We start from the raw sequence: 22,642 nt of genomic DNA, 5'->3' as shown, positions 1-22,642 counted from the left end.
TGATCAGCTTCACTCATACAGAGATCTGCATAAAAGCAAGAGTAGTAAGCTCCCAAGCTGTGAGGGTCCATTACTGGGCCATCCTGACACAGGCCGTGTTTTCAGACCTTATAAATTATCACCAGTGTGATCATTAAGGTTGTGTGTCAACTTGGCTGGGACTGATTCTCAGTAGTTTGGCAGTTGTATGATGATGTGATCACCTCCATGATGAGATCTGGCATAACGTGATCACTTCCATGACAGGATCTGCTGTGAGTAGCTAATCAGTTGAAAGGGCGTTTCCTTGGGGGTGTGGCCTGAATCCAATATAGGTGGACTTTCTGGCAAGGCTCTCAGGCTTTTGCTCGCTCTGGATCCTGCAGCTGGCTCCTGTTCGTCTGACCTCTGGTTCTTGGGGCCTGAGCTAGCAGCTTACCTGCCGTCTTGCCCACTGATCTTGGGATTCACCAGTCTTCACATCCTGTGAGCAAGAGGCCTGCTGTCTGACTTGCTGATCTTGGGCTCGCCAGCCCCCGTGGCTACATGAATCAGGAGAAGCATCCAGCCTGACTCATGGACTTATGACATTCCAGCCTCTACAACCACATGAGCCATTTCCTTGATATAAATCTCTCTCTATATATATTTATACACTGCACTGGTTTTGCTTCTATAGAGAACCCAGCCTAAGACAACTAGCACCCTCCAAGCAGTAATGGAGGCCTTCGACTTCCCCTCAGTTTCCAAGGATGTTCTCACCTTTCCAGGACAATATCTAATCCAACTTGAATATTTGAGTCAATGCCACTACTCACTATCAAGAGGCCAGGGTATTAATATATCATGCTAATAAAAGCTGCAGAAAAATAACTTCAGGCTATGTTCCTGAAGGATCTTTAAAAATATGTTACAAGTGTCGTTGAGCTGCCAACCAGAGGTGTAAGGCTGCAGATGCCCACTTAGGTATGAAATAATTTCCTAAACTGAGTAAGTTTGTGAAGAAGACATAGTTTTAAAACGTCTTTCAATGAGCTAGACTAGTAAAACAACTTTTTTTCCTCTGAAACCAATCAATCATCAAAGTTACGGTGGTTAAATTATCTGAAGAAAAATTCTTCATAAAACAAGGAAACTACGTCCTTGAGTAAGAAAAATGACATATAGACTAGGCCAGTTTCACGAAAACCAAAAACTCAGTGGTGTCGAGTCCATTCTGACTTACAGTGACCCTATAGGACAGAGCAGAACTGCCCCATAGGGTTTCCAAGGCTGTAAATCTTTACAGAAGCAGAATGCCACTTCTTTCTCGAACCATTGACTTTTTGGTTAGCAGCCGAGCAGTTTAACCTCTGTGCTACCAGGGTTCCTTAGTTTCACTGAAGGAGGAATAAATGAAAGAAAGCTCATTCCTCATGATCTTCATGTGGGAATCCCAAAAACAATGCTTTTTTTTGCACTGTTTTTAATACAAATGTACGGATCCCACCTGCACCATTGAAACCAGTCTCTGTAGTATGTGTTAAAGCTCTGCAGATCTAGCAGATGCGCTGCCTGAGTTGACAATTCTAACACTCCTTCCACTTACAGGAACACTCACAATCAAGTGTCAGGCAACTATTTAAGATTTTTTTAAATTTATTTTGTTGTTGTTGTTGAGAATACACATATCAAAACGTACACCAATTCAACCGTTTTCTATGTGTACAATTTAGTGACATTGATTACATTCTTCAGGATGTGCAATCATTCTCACCCTCATTTTCTGTGTTGTTCCTCCCCTATTAGCATAAACTCACTGCCCCCTAAGGTTCCTATCTAATCTTTAGAGTTGCTGTTGTGCTTTTGATCCCATATAGATAGTTCTTAAAAGAGCAAATGCTCAAGGTAGACATTTTTTTTAACTAGTTAAACTATTGTTTTGTTTTAAGAAGACTTCAGGGGCTATTTGTGGTTTAATGTTTAAAGATTCTCTCAGGGCAGTAGTTTCAGGGGTTCATCCAGCCACCATGGCTCCAGAAAGTCTGGAGTCAATGAGAATTTGAAATTCTATTCTGCATTTTTCTTCTTTTGATCAGAATTCTATAGAATCTTTGATCAAAATGTTCAGTAATGTTAACTGGGCGTCTTCCAGTTCTTCTGGTCTCATGGAAAGGGAGACAGCTGTTCATGGAGGCAATTAGCCACACATTCCATATCCTCCTCCTATAGCTGACTCTCCTTCTTCCTCTATTGCCAAAGGCAAATAGAGACCAATTGTCGTGCCTTGGATGGCCACTTGCAAGTGTTTAAGACCCCAGGCAATATGCAATGAACTAGGAGGTAGAACAGAAGCACTAAACACGTTTAGGGCAGTTAACTAAGATGTTCCATGAAACCATGACCCTAAACCTCCAAACCAAGGAACCAATCCCCATGAGGTTTTGGTATTACATAACCAGTCTCAGCAGCTATTCTTTTTTCATTGTTATAAATATATCACACAATTTTTGTCAATTCAACTTTTTAAAGGAATGCAACTTATTGACATTAATTATAATAATTGCCTGTGCAACCCTAACCTTAATCAATGTGATTTTTCCATCATCGTTAACCTGCCCTTTCCCCCAACTCTACCGCCCCTGGTAACCACTAAGAAACTTTGTACTCTACATATTTTCCTTTTCTTGTCTTTTCATATAAGTGAAGTCAGATATTTGTCCTTTTGTGATTGACTTATTTCACTCAACATAATGTCTTCAAGCTCCATCCATGTATCAAGACTTTTTTTCTTCTACTGGCTGAGTAGTATTCCATTGTATGTATGTACCACATTTTGTTTAGCCATTCATCTGTTGATGGGCATTTAGGTTGTTTCTACCTTTTGGCTATTGTGAATAGTTTGTAATGAACATTAGTGTACATGTCTCTGTGTCTCTGATTCCAAGTCTTTGGGGTATACATCTAGGAGTGGAATTGCTGGGTCATATGGTAGTTCCATTTTTAGTTTTTAAGGCACCGCCATACTGTTTTCCATAACAGCTGTACCATTTTGCATTCCCACTAGCATTGGATAAGGATTCCAATTTCCCCATCATCTCACCAGTATTTGTTATTTTCTGTTTTTTTTATTTTCTTATTTTAGCCATCCTAGTGGGAGTGAAATTGTATCTCATTGTGGTTTTGATTTGCATTTCTCTGATGGCTAAAGATGTTGAGCATTGTTTCATGTGTTTGTGGCCATTTGAATGTCCTCTTATGAAATGTCTATTCAAGTTCTTTGCCTATTTTATGATTGGGTTATTTGTCTTTTTGTTGTTAAACTGTCAAAGTTTTATATATATTTTGGTTATTATATTTTTATTGTATATATATTTCCCAAAGATATTCTCCCAGTTGGTAGCATGTCTTTTCATATTTTTGGTAAAGTCTTTTGATGAACAAAAAGATTTTAATTTTTATGAAGTCTCATTTAATTATTTTGTCTTTTACTCTTTGTGCATTTGTTATTATACTAGATAATTCATTGTTAAAAGCTAGTCCCGACAGCATTGTCCCTGAATTTTCTTCTAAGAATTTTATTGTTTTAGCTTGCACATTTAGGTCCTTAATCCATTTTGAATTTGTTTTTGTGTATGTTATGAGACATGGATCCTGTTTCATTTTTCTGCATGTGGAAATCCAGTTTTCCCAATACCGTTTATTGAAGAGACTCTTCTTTCCCCATCAAATGGACTTAGCATCCTTGTCAAAAATCAGTTGACCATAGATGTGTGGGTTTATTTCTGGACTCTCAATTCTATTCCATTGGTCTATGTGTTTATTGTTATACCAGTACCAGGCTGTTTTGATTACTGTAGCTGTATAATATGTTTTGAAGTAAGGAAGTGTGAGGCCTCCTGATTTGTTCTCTATTTAATATTTTATATTTTAAAAAATCAATAATGGAAATATTCTCTTTGTGTTCAGGAGGAAGAAAAGCTGAAAATCTGTGACCATGAAGCTACCTTTCCTGCACCTGAGTTTTTCCATCACCTGGCTCTTGCAGGCAGGGAGATGCAGTGCTTCCCAATGTATGGGTCTGGGCCAGCAGCCCCCTGCCCAGACCTCCTGAAGCAGACACTCTGGAGTGGGCCCAGAACTCTGTGTCTTCAGGAGCCCCGCACACTCACACGTGGGAACCCAGGAGAAGCGGGCAAGCCAACAGGCTTTGAGTCTAGACAGACAGGTTCCCGATCCCAACACCGTCGCCACCCAGGGATCAACTCTGGACAGCCTGTTTGGAATCTTTTATTCTCCACTTCTCACCTGAGCAAAGGAGTGATGCTAACAGGAAGAATCTCCTCAGAGGGCAGTGGGGGTGAGGGGTCAAGTGTCAGGGCCTGTGCAGGGCTTAGCCTGGCATTGGGCACAAGTACTCCCTCGGTGTTATGGATTGAATTGTGTCCCCTGAAAATGCGTGTCAACTTGGCTAGGCCATGATTCCTGGTATTGTGTGATTGCCCACCATTTTGTCATCTGATATGATTTTCCTATGTGTTGTAAATCCTACCTCTTGATGTTAATGAGGCAGGATTAGAGGCAGTTATGTTAATGTGACAGGATTCAATCTACAACATTAGGTTTTGTCTTAAATCAATCTCTTTTGAGATATGAAAGAGAGAAGCAAGAGGAGGGTGGGGGACCTCATATCACCGAGGAAGCAGCACCAGGAGCAGAGCGTGTCCTTTGGACCCAGGGTTCCTGCACGGAGAAGTTCCTAGACCAGGGGAAGATTGATGATAAGGACCTTACCCAAGAGCCGACAGAGAGAGAAAGCCTGCCCCTGAAGCTGGTACCCTGAATTCGGACTTCTAGCCTCCTAGACTGTGAGAGAATAAAATTCTCTTTGTTACAGCCATCCACTTGTGGTACTTCTGTTATAGCAGCCCTAGATAGCTAAGACACCCAGTAGGTGTGACTATGACACTGGTGCCCCTGCCGAAGGCCTTACCAGCTGGTGCTCCATCTGTCAGAAGACTGGGGCTGTGGCTTCGAGGATGGAGACCCCTGCTCTCCCCGACTCTCGCAGTCCTCATGCTGTGCAAGGGAAGTGAGCTGGCAGTCTGGAGATCCCTGAGGGGTGGGAAGTAAGTGCAGGAATCATTCAGTTCAGTACCATTATTTTATTCCCAACCATCCTGTGACTGTGGCCCCATCCATGTTACATATTCCTTTCATAAACTAAGTACACAATTGGCTGCCAAACAAATGAGGGTCAAGTTGCTTCTAATCAACAGTGATGTGGGTTTTTGTTTTTTACTCTGTATTTGCCAAATTTGGGGTCTGTTTTCAGATATTAACATAAATATATTTCTCATCTGACCATTAAAAGAGCCTCATAAAAGTCTCCCTGCCTTTTTGCCTGCTCCCCTCAGCTCATCTTCCACACCCCAGCCCAGCTCAGGTACGAAGAGCCGCCTGAAATCCTGGTGCCTACAAGTCAGAAACAGAGCTCTCTGGCTATACGGGACTCTTCACCTCCCCTCTCCCTGGTACTCACCTCAGTCCTGAACCCCTGAACTATGGACATGGTCTTTCACCCCTTTGTGGCTCTGACACGTTTCTGAAACCAGCAATTCCAAGAAACCAACAGCTGTGTGAATGCGATTACAGGGCAGACACACAGCAAGGGTGCATTATTACATACTTTCCTGTATGAATTATAAACTTTCCTGCTTAATCTCCCCAACAACTCAGAAAGGTGAAGTGTAATTACATTTTAAAATGAGCTCATTGAAGCACATGAACATGAATTAACTTGGCAGCGTTCACACTGTAAGTGGCAGAGCCAAAATTTAAGTCTGGCTACGAATTAATTGAAAGCCAATACAAATTCTTTTGCCCCTTCACCTAGAATGCTTCCTCTGGCCCTGCTCCTTATAGGAAAACTCCACAGTGTCCGAGATGCTGCTCCAAATTGGCCCTGCAGTGAGGTCTTCCCTCTGGGCTCCCTCAGGACTTGGCAGAGAGCTGCTGTAACGCTGACCACCGGTGTCAGCACGTGGGCACTGACCTCTTTGCTAGACTGTGAGCTCTTCGGGCCGGGGGTACCTGTGCCTGGCACCCAGTAGACAGTCTATATCTATCAGCGCACAAGGACTTACATAGTCCTGAATGAAGATGAGGGGTATCTGGCTTCTGGTCTTGACTCAATCAGAAACTTACCATCTTTTACATATTGATGTCTCTGTTTCCCTATTTTCAGTGTTTTAGCTTTGATTTATTTTTGTGATTTCCCTATCTGGGTTGATATCTGGTTGCTCTGCCCTGTGTTTTAGTCTTGGGTTGTTATCTGATGTTATTGATTTTCTAACCAGAGGACTCCCTTTAGTATTTCTTGCAATTTTGGTTTGGATTTTGCGAATTCCCTAAACTTCTGTTTATCTCAAAATGGCCTAATTTTGCCATCATATTTGAGAGACAGTTTTGCTGGATATATAATTCTTGGCTGGCAATCTTTTTCCTTCAAGGCTTTATATATGTTATCCCATTGCCTTCTTGCGTGCATGGTTTCTGCTGAGTAGTCCGAGCTTAGTCTTATTGACTCTCCTTTATTGATGACTTTTTGTTTATCCCTAGCCACCCTTAAAATTCTCTCTTTATCTTTGGTTTTGGCAAGTTTGATTACAAGATGTCTTGGTGACTTTCTTTTGGGATCTATCTTGTGTGGGGTTCAGTGAGCATCTTGGATAGATATCTTCTCATCTTTCATGATATCAGGGAAATTTTCTGCCAATAAATCTTCAACAATTCTCTCCATATTTTCTGTTATCCCCCCGTTCTGGTACTCCAATCACTTGTAGGTTATTCCTCTTGATAGAGTCCCACGTAATTCTTAGGGTGTCTTCATTTTTTAAATTCTTTTATCTGATTTTTCCTCATATAAGCTGGTGTCAAGTGCTTTATCTTCAATCTCACTAATTCTGACTTCCACTGCCTCAATTCTGCCCCTATGACTTTCTATTGAGTTGTCTAATTCTGAAATTTTATTGTTAATCTTCTGGATTTCTGATTGCTATCTCCCTATGGATTCTTGTAGCCTGTTAATTATGTCATTCTGTAATCTTCTTAAGTTCCTCTATTGCTTTGTCTGTGTGTTCTTTGGCTTGTTCTGCATTTTGAATGATCTCCTTCCTGATACCTTAAAGAGTTCTGTATATTAATTTTTTGTATTCTACCTCTGGTAATTCCAAGAAGCTCTCTTCCTTCAGAAGATTACTTGATTCTTTGTTTTAGGAGCTTGCTGAAGCCATCATGGTCTGCCTCTTTCTGTGATTTGATACTGACTGCTGTCTCCGCGCCATCAATAAGCTATTATACTTACTTATTTTATGTTTGTCCACTGTGTCCTAGCTTCTTGTTTTGTTCTGTTTTGATATGCCCAAATAGGCTGCTTGTCTGAGCTAGTTTGATTGTTGGCATCTTTGAAGCTCTAACATTCTGTCACCAGGTGGTTACAGCTGTTACCAGGTATGTGAGCTCAGGAGTCCATTTACTTTTCTTGTGTGGATTCAGCTTAGGTGTCCAGGTAGTCAGTCACCAAGAGTGTGGTGCAAGCTCTCACCTATAGTCCTAGATGGGCAGGGGTGATTGGAGTAGGCACAGGTATCTGGCTGCGGTAAGGGGTCACACACTGAGCAAGGCAGGGGGCTGACAGCTGCCCCTGAGTGTGTGGGAGGAAAGTGTGTCCCTGTTCCCTAGAGTGCACAGTTGGGTGGGTTTTGCAGCTAGACTATGGTTACCCAGTGCTGTTGCCTGTAAGGACTGGGAGACACAACTTATTCTTGGCCCCTGTCACAGGTGGCTAGGTGGCATGCGTGGAGCTACCAGTCCTCAGGCCCCTGATGTGGGTAGGTGAGGACCTTGCTTAACGGCCAGAGCAGTGTCAGATGTCATCAACCTGCCACTCTACCATATAGCTGATACAGCTGAAGTTAGGCTTCAGGTATATACCCTGTTGTGCTAATGAGGGCCTACACTGTTGAAATGGTCCCACACAAGTCTACGCAGGGGTGAAAGGCACTCAAAGTCCATGGACCCCTTATGCCTGTGCGTAGGCAAAGGAGCTGTGCCTGCCCTGAGTTCCCAGCTTAGGGGAGCTAGAACATTACTTTTTCCCTGTTTGTTAATCTGTTCCCTCTCCAAGGCAGGGAGAATGGCTCAGGGCATGTGACAGGTCCTACTTCTGGCCCAGGGAACATGGCAGTCACTGAATCCGGCCCAGGACCCAGTCAAGAGCAGGGAGGAGGCAGGTAAATGGGAGAGAGGTTCTTCCCAAACAGGGTGTTTTTTGATTTGCACGGTGGGTTAGAAGCATGTACTTATCTTTTGCCAATTGAGCGCTGGTTTTCACTGGTTCTGGAGGCTTCAGTAGACTTTCCGCTGCTTGGTCTCTCCTGATATGGAAAATGCATCCTGGACGCCACGGTTTGCCTCACCATGCATGCCAGCCTATCTGGCTTGCAGGGTGCCAGTTCCCGCCAGGTCAAGTCTGGCAACCCCTCGCTGCTTCCAAATTGTCTCTTCCTCGCCCTGCCACTCAGTCCAATTCCTCAACGTTGCCTTTGATGTTCAGGGATCCTAGATTTTCATATATAATCGATTCACTTGTTTTTTCAGGTCATTGTTGTAAGAGGAACCACAGGAAGTATCTGACTCCTCCCCTATCTTGGCCCTGGCTTCTTTAAGCCTAGTTCTTGATGCAGTAACCAAGATGCCACCAGCAGAGGGCAGACAAGGACACTATTTAAAGAGTTGACGGGTGTGGGGAAAGCCTATATTTTGAAAAGATGAAGATAATCACTAAGGGCGAGGTCCCTGTTAAACTACTGAATAATTCCCAGGATTTCTTTGTCTACCTGTAACTACCCTTGCCTCCCAAACCAGTAGAATAAATAAATAATAGAAAAAGTAATAAGTTTGAAATCACACAAATCATAGCATAAAATTTAAAGAGATTTTTGCAATTATTGGCTGGGCAGATAAAATTGAGGAAAGGACCAACTTAACCTTATCTATTGTACAGTACCCTACAGCTATGCAGCCACCCACTTACTTCTAGCCCCTCACAAGACTGAATAAACACAAGCCAAGCTCCCAGACCCTCCTCTGTGAAGTCCACTCCCCAGAAGATGATACTCAGACAGCCCTATATTGGGAGGCCGTCAACGTGCAATGTAGAAAAATCACCTCATTTTGTTCCTGGCACAGTTAGCCCTCAAAAAATAACTCCATCCCCTCTGGAGATGAGAAGTGAGAAGCACATGCCCAATAAAATTGAATCAAGTGTGGATTCACAGGGGCCCAAAAGGACGGCATGACAGTTACTTTTCCTTCAGATTTCAAAAATCTTTTCAAATAATAAAATGGGGGCTTTCAAAGGATAATTTAAATACAATCGAGACTTTCTTTCCCCCTGGTGCCAGTGAGAAGGATCTACTCCTAGGCTCTGGTCACAGAATTGAGCACCATTTTCACAGATGCGTTGGTTTCCTATCGTGGCACTTGGGTAGCTGGGTCATAGGATGATGGTAATGGCTTTGCTCTTGGTTAACTGTGCACTCTTCAGTTGGAGACAATCATGTTGGCGGTGTTTCAAACACTTTTCTCTGAGGCATTTTGAACATGCCTTAAGTGAATGAGCTGAATCATCTGATGAATTAAATTACCTTACAGATTTTTAAAAACTGCTTAAGACTGTTTCTGGGCAGTGAGAAAGATTAGCACATTTAAGCTGTCCCAAGGCACAGAGCTGAACACTTATTTTGAACCAGTTCTATTTTCTGTCGTCACTGGCAAGGATGGGGGTTTCCATCTATGGAGGCAGCTCACCTCCTCCATTTGAGAACCCTGGGCTCTGATTCTCTCTCCCAGTTAGCAAGGCAGGACTCCACAGGAAAGACTCAAGGTAACCCGGCTTTCCCCAGGGAAACCCCAGGAACAGGCCATCCACCTCATTAAATGTTGGGTATGGAGGAAAGTATTTTTGCTGATCAAGATTACAGGTAAAATTTTAACAAGCTGGAAGATTCAGAGACCTCATGTCCAAATATATTCGAAATAAGCTAGGCAGGTAAGCAGAAAAATAATGATTTTTCTTTGAGTCCTACAGTGGAATCTGACATCAGGCCCTCAGACAGAAATGGCCTTGAATGAGGATTTACATGAAGGCCCTCACTGTGCTCTTTTTACTTATTTATTTGTTTGTTTTAATGCTCAGCTAATTGTTTAGACTGAACACCATAACTCCGGGAATTCTCCTTGTTAAGGTCCTCTAATAGGATTCCAACAATGCCACCATCACCACCTCAAATATAAAAGTTAGACAGCCCAAGATCCTCAAAGAACAGAGCTGAGTTTGATGCCTCTGGGTTCTTTTAGAGACCAGGGGATGTAAACGTAAAGACATTCTGTCTGTAACAAACACCAGAATAACCAGAGATGGAGGCCTTAACATTTCTTGCCTTGGTTGACTTTAGGTTCTTTGATAAAGTGATGATGGCAATACACAAACAGGACACAGCACGCCAAAGGGGCAGAAATGACAGCAGCAAACATCCATAAAGGACATTATTTCAGTTGATCTTTATAATTACCCTATGGGGTTTACAAATGCAAACACTAGGGCACTCAGATTTTCGGGATGAGAAATCTGGGGAGTATGGAGGCTAAGTAACTCGCCAAGGTCCCCAGCTAGGTCATGGGGTGTGTTTTACAGTCTGACTCCAGAGCTCACACCAGCTGAGCACCCACAGTGGCCAAGATTTGTGGTCACCGAGCATCGCCCCCAGGCCAAGAGACAGGCTTGGGACTGTCATCGATTCTTACCGTGTTCCAGGGAGGCAGGTACCTTGTTTGCCCGGAAGAGCTGGGAAAGGGAGCACTGGGGGAGCTGCACAAGGTCGCACAGCCAGTCTGCAAAGCCTGCAGTATCACACTGCCTCCCTGCTAGACCTGTGTGCAGCGTAAGAAGCGGATGGAGAAAGGGCAGGAAGTGTGTGTGTGAGGTGGAGATTCGGAAAACAAAGTCCATTGGGCACCCCCCTAGGTTCTCATAGGTTTGTTCTGGGTTTCTATTCCTGGTTTCACATCAGGGAACTGGTGAAAACAAGTAGCGTTTGCAAACACACTGGTGCAGGTGCTGTGTGTAAAGTTGCCCATGGTCAGACAGCTAGTGGTCTGACAATTCCAAGGGCATCCTTGTTTTATAAAAGCAAAAATCTGAGTGCCCCAGTGTTTGCATTTGTAAGCTCCATAGTTATAAAAAGCAAATGAAATAACATCCTTAATGAATGTCTGCTGTTATTTCCTCACAAAGGCAGCCACTCTCCAAGTCAGATCAAATGTCTTCAGAAATCAATCTGTGTCTGAGTTGAGTCTCTGAACCCAGAGTCTCAGGACTGACCGTATCAGGACCTCTGCATGGGGCTCCTGCAAGGTTTACCACAGGACTGGCCGCAGCGATCCAGGGCCTGTCCTTCTCCCCATCCAGAGTGACCCCCGGACCTGGCATCAATGTGGACAGTCTGCAGGTAAGGATTCTCCCAGTTATGGCCTTCGAGCTCATGTGATAGCAGATTCCCACTTCAGGGCTCATACTTTTTTGTGCAGAGTCAGAAAAGATGGAAGACTGAGGATGTGCATACATTGACAGAAAACTGTCAGCTCTGGAGCTGTGTTGTTGTGTGCTGTCAAGTAGATTTCAACTCATGGCAACCCCACATGACAGAGTCGAACAGGGTCATACGGTTTTCTAGGCTGTAATCTTTACAGGAGCAGATCAGCAGGTCTTTCTCCTGCAGAGCCGCTGGGTAGGTTCAAACTGCCAACCATTTGGTTAGCAGCCGAGTTAGCCCTTGTTAAATCAGACCAGGGGCAGAGGCCCAGCCCACAGGTGCTCTCCTAGTCACAAGATGACTATAGCAGTTGGGTTAAAATGTAATTCTGTGCATAGTTCTTCAGTCTGGGCCAGTAATCAGCTGCCGTTGACTCTACTCTGACTCACGGCGACCCCATGTGTGTCATGGTGGAACTGTGCTCCACAGGGTTTTCAGTGGCTGATTTTTCAGAAGTAGATCGCCAGGTCTTTTTTCCGAAGCGCTTCTGGGTGGACTCCAACCTCCAACATTTGGGTTAGCAGCCTAGCACATTAAACGTTTGCACAATCTGGGCAACTTCTTAAAAATCATCAGTTTTTTCTCCATTAAAATAAAAGTATATTATTTATTTTGAAAGAAATATTTCTCGGGGCATACTGTAAAATACAGCTTACCACGTTCCTTGAAAAGGGCAGAGGCTCACCTTCCCTGGCCTTCAGGCGTGCCTTTACCAGATGCCTCCGCCATCAGAGACGAGGCCGGCTCCCGGGTGGGTGGGGCCTGACGACAGCAGTCACTGTGCCAGCTTCCTCCTGAACCACCTGAGAGACCAGGAGATGGGTGAGTTTAACGCTACCAACTTCTGTACACATCAGCACTTCCTATCAGGACACATCATACACTGGGGCAGAGGAAGGGAGCTGATATTTTCCTAGGCTGAAATAGCTTTTGTGTTCCTAATACTTTGTGACAAATTTCTTCTTCTTAAGTATGCTTTAAGTAGGTATCTTGGTGTGTCTGCCTGAAATTATTGCTTGGGTCACTACTCAAGGGAGAGATTGTAAGTGGAAGCTGAGAAAAGTGTCTTCATAAGAAGCCACACCTTTCAACAACTAGAGACTAGGTTCCGTCCAGAAGGCTTTTCATGAGAAAAAACAATGCAGAACATCCTGGACTCAGCTCGGAGCTCATGATTCATCCTAAGCCTTGTCTTTGTGCCTACCTCACCTCCCTGGGGGACCTTGTGAGCTGATCTCTGCCCATCTGGGCCTTGCTCCCCACTGGTCATTCAGTGGACAGGGCTGGGTCCTTCCCATCATAAAATATCCTCAGATTTCTTTTTTAAAGAATTTATTACTCCCCTTAATTCTTTGCTTCAACTTTAATAGAAATTTTAGAAAACTTAGTTTTACTTTATGGTTTATCTAGAGAACTAGATAGTTTTCCTCTCTGCTCTACAATTGCTTGTGAATTAATATTTAATTGGAGAAGAAGTGGTGCAAAAAGCATGGGAAATTATCTGGTACCAGTGCGTTCTCAGAGAGGAACATGGGTGGAGGCCCAGAAGGATGACTAGGGAGCCTGTGGGGAGTGGGGCTCAGGCAAATTTTTATCCATCCTGTATTTTCCAGAAGCTTGCTGCAGCTCCACAAATCAGCAGGTGAGTAAACAAAGACTTGAAGCCCCATGGTGAGTGTTTAAATGCATCTGCTGCTTGATCTAGCATGCAGGTGCCTGAACTCACTCTGTCCCCCTGGTCCCTGACAGTCCCCCCCCAATCCCTTGCCTCTGCCCCACACACCCCTCCCCCACCCGTCCTTCTGCTTTCCTTCACACTGTGCTTGCTAGGGAGAGTTAAAGCTCAGAGATTTGGGGAAGTGTGTATTTTCCAGGTTTATTAGTGATACACTTTTGAATGCACTTGTGCCTATGGAAAAGATTGATTGCAATGAAATACTCACGAGGTGAGCGAACTAGACCCCACCGCTCTGATGTCCCTCCAGTTCCCTCTGGCACAGGAGGAGGCCCATTTGCCGCTTTCCTGTCAGATATAAAGCCTTGATTCCAAAGTCAAGAGTCCTTGGGGAAAAGTACCCACCTGCTTGGTATTCTCCCAGCTGAACTCACACCCAGGCTCAGCACATCAAAGGGACAGACGCCGGGACATCGTTTTGTCGCCCCTCCCTTCTGTGCATCTGGGCATGCTGATCACAGAGACCCATGTTTAAAGTTTACTAGACAAACAGGTTGCTAGGTAATGATAAGGCACAAAGGGAGTGACATAAATGAAGGAAGAATGTGCCCATGCTGTTTAAATTCATTAAAACTAAGTAAAACTAATAATTCCATTTCTCAGTCACACTGGCCACATTTTCAGTGCTCAGTATCCACAATAATATAGCTCATTTCTATTATCACAGAAAGTTCTGTTGGACAGTGCAGGTCTGCACGGATCCACCAGGAGCTGCGCCAGGCTGAGCCTTAGCTTGCATTAGGGGGCAGCACCAACAGTGTCTCATCCTGACTTGGGTCTTCTTGTGCAAACTTGAAAATGTAATGTGGAGTTTTAAAACTACTTTAAGTACCAATATTCTGCATGAAAGAATTAAATGGCTTCTAAAAAAGGTCCCTTTAAAATCATCACCAAACCAAACACTGAGTCTCTCACTTACAAACCGTCAAAGACTCAGCAGGATTTCCTGCCAGCCCTTCTGACCTTGATGAAGGGAGAAGGGACAGAGAAGAAATCACATGGCTCAGTGAAATTGATGAGGAAGGACAGAACACCCTGGCTGGGAGGGTCCTGGGGGGATCCTTCCGTAAGGCAAAGCATAGAACACAGCTAACCACTCCACTCCTTTTTGACTTTGGTATGTATTTGATGGACAAAAGCTGCCCATTTAGAAATTTTTTTAAAAGAACAAATTCTATATTTCAGATTTAAAACTCAGTTTTTGCTACTGCTCTTTAAGTAATAACCTGTAACCTGATGGCGTTGAGTCAATTCCGACTCATAGCGACCCTATAGAACAGAGTAGAACTGCCTCCATAGGGTTTCCAAGGAGCGCCAGTAGATTCGAACTGCCGACCTTTTGGTTCGCAGCCAAGCTCTTAATCACTGAGCCACCAGGGCTCCTACGGCACCACCAGGGCTCCAAAAGTCACTTCTGACAAGGATGGGGACAAGGTGGCCAAGTGGTTAAGGGGATGGACTGCTAATCCATTGTGCTCTGTACCTGTGGGTCAGGGAATAGTTTACTGAATTAAGTCCTGCTTTACTCCACAGAAGACATGAGGTGCTTAAGATGTACATAGCTCAAAAGAATAAACCAATACTTGTAGGTAACAAAGGCACCCAAAGAGTTTCAGCAGTGAAAGCAAAAAAGCAAACCCAAGTCACAGCATAGAAAAGACAGAAAGAGTCATTGCTTTAGTCATTGCACCAAGCTCTTCCTGAGACAGAACCTGAGACATGGTTCTCACGGGTCCCCTTATGTTCTGTTGCAGTGGATGGCATCTCAGTGTATTAGGATTAGGATTTAGGGGAGTGTTACATCTGCTACTCAGACAAGTATGTACATAAGCTACACAGTGTAAAATAACTATAGAATGATGCTGAAAATGAGTAATCGATTTTCTCTCTCAGGTCTCAACTCAAATTCAGGTTCTGATGGTTCTTACCCCATGGCCTGCAGGTAGAGTTTTCCCAGTTGTAACTGGAGCTGATGCTGTTGAAGCACCTGGCAGGCCAGGACCTGGCAAGCCAGCATCTCCTGACATCCTTATTGCACTAGTATATCTGACATCTTCCCTACTTTGATAGGAAAATTGCCAGTCACTGTCATTTCCCGTCTATTCCTAGAGGCATTACGTTCATTTTCTAAATGACATCTTCTCTAAATCTTTTATAGCACCCTGCCCACCAGCCCCAACGCACACGGAGAATCAAATACAGAGTGCTTGGTCAAATTTGGCTTAACGAATTAAATTGTGGCAAAAAGAAAGGAAGATTGCTAGGATTTGGGTAAAATGTCAAACTTACCATCCTTTGAGCTGATCCCAGGAACTGGCTGCACCAACGAGAACAGGAGCAAGGCTTTGATTAGCACCCTCCGCCCTAGTCTTAAGCAAGCTGCTCCCATGGGGGCCTCCCGATGTGCACTGGAAACCAAAATCCCAAATTGGTTCTGAAGCAACAGGACTGCCTTCCTCTGCCCCTCTTGACCGTCCCCGCCCCATTAGCACCTGGAGAGAATCAGCCAATCATGAGCATCCCCAGAAAACAAATCTCCCCAGAAGAATTCTGGGGTCTTAACCCCCACATGCTGTTTGGCTAGGCTTCCTCAGAGATGATCTTGTCCTAAATGCTGTTAATTTGCAGAGGAAGAAGCATAATTATCTGTGTGGCTCAGTAGTGGTTCCACCAAAGTAAATCAGATGATTAAAGTACCATGACTGTGTGAAAAACAGCTGGGTGTTCTGTAACGAGGGCCAGCATGGGACACTTTTTAAGGCATCTTCCAAGTTAGAGAAAACGGAAATTTGCTACGTCTAGGTACTTTACCTTATATAGCTCAGAAATAATTGCTGAATTAGTAAATGAAATCCCTCTCTTCTGAAATCTTCCGTGCTTCCCACTGGCTGCAAAATAAATTTAAATATTCAAGAGCCTTGATAGGCTGACCCCACATGCCTTTGGGCCCTGGATTGTAGAGGAAGAGATCCATTCCCTAATGGCACTTCTCCATCTCTCTCGTGCTTTCTCTCTCTGCAAAGTCACATGTAGCAATTCCAGTGAATGAAACAATGATCAGAGTAGAAAACATTTTGGAACATTAAACGGTGCGGTGCTAACTTTGCTTTCCCCCTCAAAAGCACTTTATGAGCAGGACATTAACATAACCAATTTTTTTTTTTTTTGCATTTATCTTATTCCAATGTAATCATTAAGAAAAGCAAAACACATATATTGTATGGCATAATTTATTAGGTCAGAAAATACATATTTTTAAAATTTTAGTGGGTTACAATTATTTGCACCGTCCCCACCCCCCATGCTCACCCCCACCCACCAGTCTTGATTTAATCCCTTTATCCTTTACCTGGAGTGATTTCTCCCCTAGAGCCATGCCAAATAAAAATATTATTTGACATACATTACTGATATACTATAAAACAAGCATAAAATCTTTTTTAGAATACTTGCCATTTGTATTGATCTATAACACACAATGTAAGTAAAAAACACCATTTGCTAAGCAAAGACAGGTTCAAGACAAATTCTGTGACCCCCAAGCAGATGTCTCCCTACGCTCTCTCCAGCCCTCCCCCCGGTCCATACCGTGTTGGTACCACCACTGTCCTTCTCGATGGTCTCAGACTTGTACGCTATGAAGGGAGGGCACCTACACCGACATCATTTTGGAAGAGAGAAGCCATCTAACACCCAAGAATCACAGCCAGCGTTACCTTCTTGATTTGGCAACAAGAAGGCACACTGTAGAAAGTGGTTGGCTCTTGATCGACAGCTGCTGTGCAGAGCCCATATATGAGCTGTACAAACAGTGAAAGGGGTGCATCTAACTCAGGTGAAGGGGTTTAAGGAAAAGGCACTGCACCTGGTTCTTCCCTCTTGCTCGTTCCTATGCATCTGCCACCTCAAAACCAAACCAAACCCATTGCTGCCAAGTCGATTCTGACTCATAGTGACCCTATAGGACAGAGCAGAACTGCTCCATAGGGTTTCCAAGGAGGGGCTGATGGATTCAAGGTCCTAACTACTGCGCCACCAGGGCTGCTCTGCCACTTCAGCAGGGTTTATTCGTCAACAGTGACGGGAGAGAGGAGACGCAGCAGCTCTAGGCTCTACTCTGCTTATTACTTTGATCAGCTGCTTCTCTTTCTCCATGAGGAAAGGACCCTCACCCAGAAAACCTGATTCCATTTTCTCTTAAGGAAGATGACCCTGTAGATGTATTATTTTAAATCACAACTTGTGAGCTAACAAGGGATTATTGGGTATACTCATAGATGTATTTTTTTAAATTTTTTGTTAATCAATATAATATCAAATTACTTTTGGTGGGAGTGGGCAATCATATTATACTGCTGACAAGCTACAGTCAAATAAAATCTCGTTTTCACATTGTCAGCTGTTGAGCCCTGACTTCACTTTATAGTGGAGCCCTGGTGGCGCAGTGGTTAACAGCCCAACTGCTAACTAAAAGGTCGGCAGTTCTAACCTACCAGCTGCTCCTTGGAAACCATATGGGGCAGTTGTACTCTGTCCTATAGGGTTGCTGAGTCGAAATTCACTAGATGGCAATTTTTTTTTTCTCACTTTATAATACTTGTTTGTTTTCACTGAGGCAAGTATAGATTGATATTAAATTATTAAATTTCATCTCATTGGTTTTAAACTATAGTTTTATCTGTTGCAATCTTTGTGAAAGCTGATTCTTTCACTAACAGAATTATGCATCCTCCTCCTGGTTGAAATGTCACCCAAAGATGATGAGCATGCCTTTAATAGCTGTATCTTGGTAATTTACAAAACTGTTCAGAAAGCTCAGCCCAAACTGGAGTGACCTGTCGATACTCTGGGCAACTTTCTGCTTTTTAATCAAACTGCTGACCGAACATTAGGTGTATTTTTTCAAAGAACCTAAAATTGTAAATAATTCTAAGCTGGAAGCCCAAGGGCTGTCTATCTGGTCACAGTGCTTCAGCCCTAAGGCCACGTGAGCTTTCTGATGCCGTGAGAACAGTTACAGAAGGGACTGGCTACAGTAAAAATGCTCTAAAACAAGTCCAGTTTCTTTTCTCTTTTTTTTGGTAAGGCTTACAAATGCCTTTTCTACTTCACAATTTAGAACAGTGCCTACGAGTACTGTATTTCATTTACTTCTCACCACCACTGAGGGTGAGCGTTTCCAGTCACTCTTCATAGTTGCTAGCTCTCTAAGAGCTGAAATGACTTGCCCGAGATTAGAACAGATCACTAGGACAGCCGGGATTCACCCCAGGAGTCCTCCTCTACAAGGATGAGGAACTCCGTGCTCCCTCCCTGCCGGCAGTGCAGACTGGTTCAGCAAGGGGAGTGTCACAGATGAAGAGGACCTGGATGTCACGCAGGCAGCCTCCAGTGCCTCGTGAGCCCCTTGGGTTCATCTTTCTTACCATTAGGTAATTGGTGAAACTTGATTTAGCTTGCCTCACCCTAAACCCTCCAGCCTAGAACCTAATAATCAGTACCTCCTCCCTCACTATATTTTTTAAAATCTGAAGGCCAAATTTTGACCTACAAAAACTACACTACATGCAGATTTAGCCTCATTCACATTGGGTCCATGATAAGAAATTATTCTGTAATAATGTGTTTGTTATCTTAGTGATCCAGTGGAGCCCTGGTTAAGAGTGGTTAAGAGCGCGGCTGCTAACCAAAAGGTAGGCAGTTCGAATGCACCAGCTACTCCTTAGAAACCCTATGGGGCAGTTCCACTCGGTCATATAGGTTTGCTATGAGTCGGAATCGACTCAACAGCAACTTTTCTTTTTAAAGTGATCCAGACTCCATTATTTCAAATCTGTTATAATTTCAACATGTCAAAAGTTTAGTTTTCCACTTACTAGAATAAGGATGTGCTGTGAACATTAAGAGCTCACAGCATGGGTATCTGTTTCCTCCAAGGTTCAGGAAACTAACTGCCAGTTGAACATACACTGCATTCAAATAATAAATACTTACTAATTTCTAGAAAAATAATTTATTTTTATTATCAACTTTTTAGAAAATACATAAATGCACTAGATTGAAATAAAACCACACAGAAATAACCAGGTTTAAATGTTACTATGTCTTCCCAATCTTTTCCTCTCATACAGACATATATATACACATCATTTTTCTCCTAAACTGGGATCATACTGCACATATCAGTTTAACCTGTTTTCTTCACTTAACTATAAGTCACAGACATTTTGCCATACTAGACCTACTTCTTCTGTAATGTTTACTTATTAGAGTACAAAATATTGCATCAAACCATAGATTATTTAACCAATCCTCTATAAATTCATTTTTAGGATATTTCTAGTTTTGTAGTATAATAGTACTAAAGCATATTTGCATATTAGTGCAAATTCCTTTAACCAGAAGTACTGAGTCAAAGGCTACACATATATTTTTTAAGGCTTTCCATATATGATACCAAACTGGACTCCAGAAAAGTTATTGCAATTTACATTCCCACCAGCAGGATCTAAATGGGCTAATTTCTTTCCCTGATAATCTCAGGGTATTACCAGTTGTAACAAATGATTCTACTGGTTCAACAACTGTACTAGAAGAAGCTCTAAAATTTGGAAGACTCTCAAGCTTCCTTTTCGACTACCCCTGTCAGAATCCATATAGAAGTACAGAATTTGGCAATATATTATCAGGAACATAAATGTCATGAAATAGCTTCCCTACTGGGCGGGCAGCAGGTACCAGAATCCCAGCCCCAGCCCCCAAAGGATACCAGTGTGAACATGGCCCTTCACAGCAGGCATGGTATCACACTGTTAACTTGTCCTTGGGCAAACATGGTAGGTAACTAATTCCTAGTTTCACCAAGAAAGGTGTGGAAAGAGGATGATGAGGCCACTCTGATATTAATCACTGAGCTGCTGGATTAGGAATTCTTAAACATCTCTGACTCAGAGCAGATTGGTCCCAAAGCTAACTCCAGAAGTGTTTATCAAAGGAGTGTGCAGCACTGAGACGGAGCCAGGCCAGTCAGTGGGTGACTTCATCTGCCTCAGCGTCGAGACAGCAGTTTACATGCCATAGCACTTAGTAAATCCTCACATGTCCCAGCCAGCAAGTTTCTCTCTTAATGTCCAAAAAGCTATTTCAAAGAGATCTAAACACTTTAAATGTTAGTCTTAAAATAAGTTAATTTTTCAAATTGTATTTGTTCCTCTAAATGGAATAATTGCTACTTCTTGACCTAACAAACTTTGACTTCGGCACTGTTTAATAAAATTGCACTGTGTATTTCCATAAGTCTATGGTTTTCTCTTAACTCCCTCATTGTGGGAAGTAAGAATCATCCTGATTCTACAGGTATGTGAGACTCAAAGAGGTAGAGGACTTGGTAAGCACTAAATAGCAATTATGTGACAAGAATTAAAAAGCTATCCCAGGTTCTTGATTCCCAGTGAAGGCTCTTTTAATTAGCCACACTCCACACAGAGAGAAAATCTTGAGCCATAATATCACCAAAGTTAGGTATTACATGGCAAACACTATATAAAGCTTGGGAAAATTACTTCTGGTTTCGTGATATTTTTAAAGTTGCTTTTATATCTACTTTACCATAGCAGACTTAAGTTACTTTTTCCCAACTCATAAAATGATTGAATGTTAACTTTGAAATTTATTATTTATTATTCATTCAGAAGATTCATTATAGTCTGCTGTGTTGTAGTGTCAGACCTCGTTTAATTTCAGGGAGAGAGGAGAATCAACATCAGTAGCAGCCCAAGGCTGATTCCTATGAGGTGGAGGTCAAACATACCTTCACTGTCCAACCTTTTTACCAATTCTGACACCAGCCATCCCTCCCATGGCACTCTCTACTTCTCTGCTGGATTCGATAATTTGTTGCAATGGCCACAAAGAACTCACAGACCATACTCACAATTATGGTGTTTATTAGAGAAGTAACAGGTTACAATTCAGGATCAGGATCAACTTGGAACAAACAGGAACAACTCAGGATACACTTCTTTGATAAGGACAGTGTCTTCTTGGCCATGCCCGCAGCAGGCCTCTGCTTCCAGGCCTTGCTGCTGCAGGATGCTTCTCAGGCCCTGGCCTCTGCCCTGCTCCAGCAAGTGTTACAGCTCTTTGTTTAGCTCTGCTGATAAGTGCCCAGAGGCACCTCACTCTACTAGGGAGCTTCTTGCCCTAAGGCACTCAGCTCTCTTGTCCCATGAGTCAGTGAGCAACTTCAGCTGTCTGCTGGTCCCATGGCTCTGCTATCTCATGCCACTACTGCCTCCAGTGTTACAACTCTCCAGTGTTACAGTTCTATCTCTTAGGTCTAGGAGGTTCTCAGCGCAGGCACATTGGGTCTAAAGGACATGCTCCACTCCTAGCTCTTCTTCCTGATGATACTGAAGTCCCCCCTCAACTTTTGGGATTGGCTCTTTTTAAGCCTAATGGGATGGCAAAACTGACCAATCCCCTACAATGGTTCCATAACCTTATTTGCATTAACAGACTGTCCAATGCCCACAAGGATTCCATGCAACTTATCTGCATAGTCCCAGAAAATCATCTAATGGGAGCTACAAGACCATGACTAGAAAGACGATATGAAAGCGATTCATTGCACTGCATGGTCACTCAGCTGGGAAGTGTGAGGATAAGACAATGGTCATATAGCAGAAGTCCTGGGTTCAAACCCCATCCCTGGAGCAACCTGTGTGACCCAGGGCAGGTTACCGAACCTAGCCTGCAAAACGCAGCAACAGCACACACCCTCTCAGATACCTTCAAGTCCTTCCTCACCTGGACGGCCCACCGGAGTGCCTTCCTTGGGCAGCACCTTGATGCCTGGCACGCTGATAACAAGGCTGAAGTATGCAGGTGAAGGTCTTGGGAAAACCAGAGGACATTTTGTGAAATGCAAATTAGAAAACAGGCTATTTTACTATTAACTTACACTACAAACATATTTTCTTTATACGCGTAAAATCATCATTTAAAAATTCAGAAATAACTAATTTTCTAGATTAGCAAGTCTCTAACACAGTTTTCTTTAAAAATAAATATAAGTCTTATAAAACTAGTTTGAGATGCTATTTCATTTTGCATCGTGATTTTTAAGTTTTATAACTGTAGCAGGAATTAATTTTTTTACAAGGCAAAGAGGGGAAAGAGGCTTTAAATAAATAAAATTATGTTCTCAAATTTTTAGACGTTTATTTTACAAAATATTACAGCCCATTTAAACTAACATTATTAAACACCAGGCGAATTGTTCAAACACACT

This window comes from Trichechus manatus, unplaced genomic scaffold (genome assembly GCF_000243295.1).
Source record: "Trichechus manatus latirostris isolate Lorelei unplaced genomic scaffold, TriManLat1.0 scaffold00247, whole genome shotgun sequence".
In the NCBI taxonomy this organism is placed as follows: Eukaryota; Metazoa; Chordata; class Mammalia; order Sirenia; family Trichechidae; genus Trichechus; species Trichechus manatus.
This window is presented reverse-complemented; position numbering follows the sequence as displayed.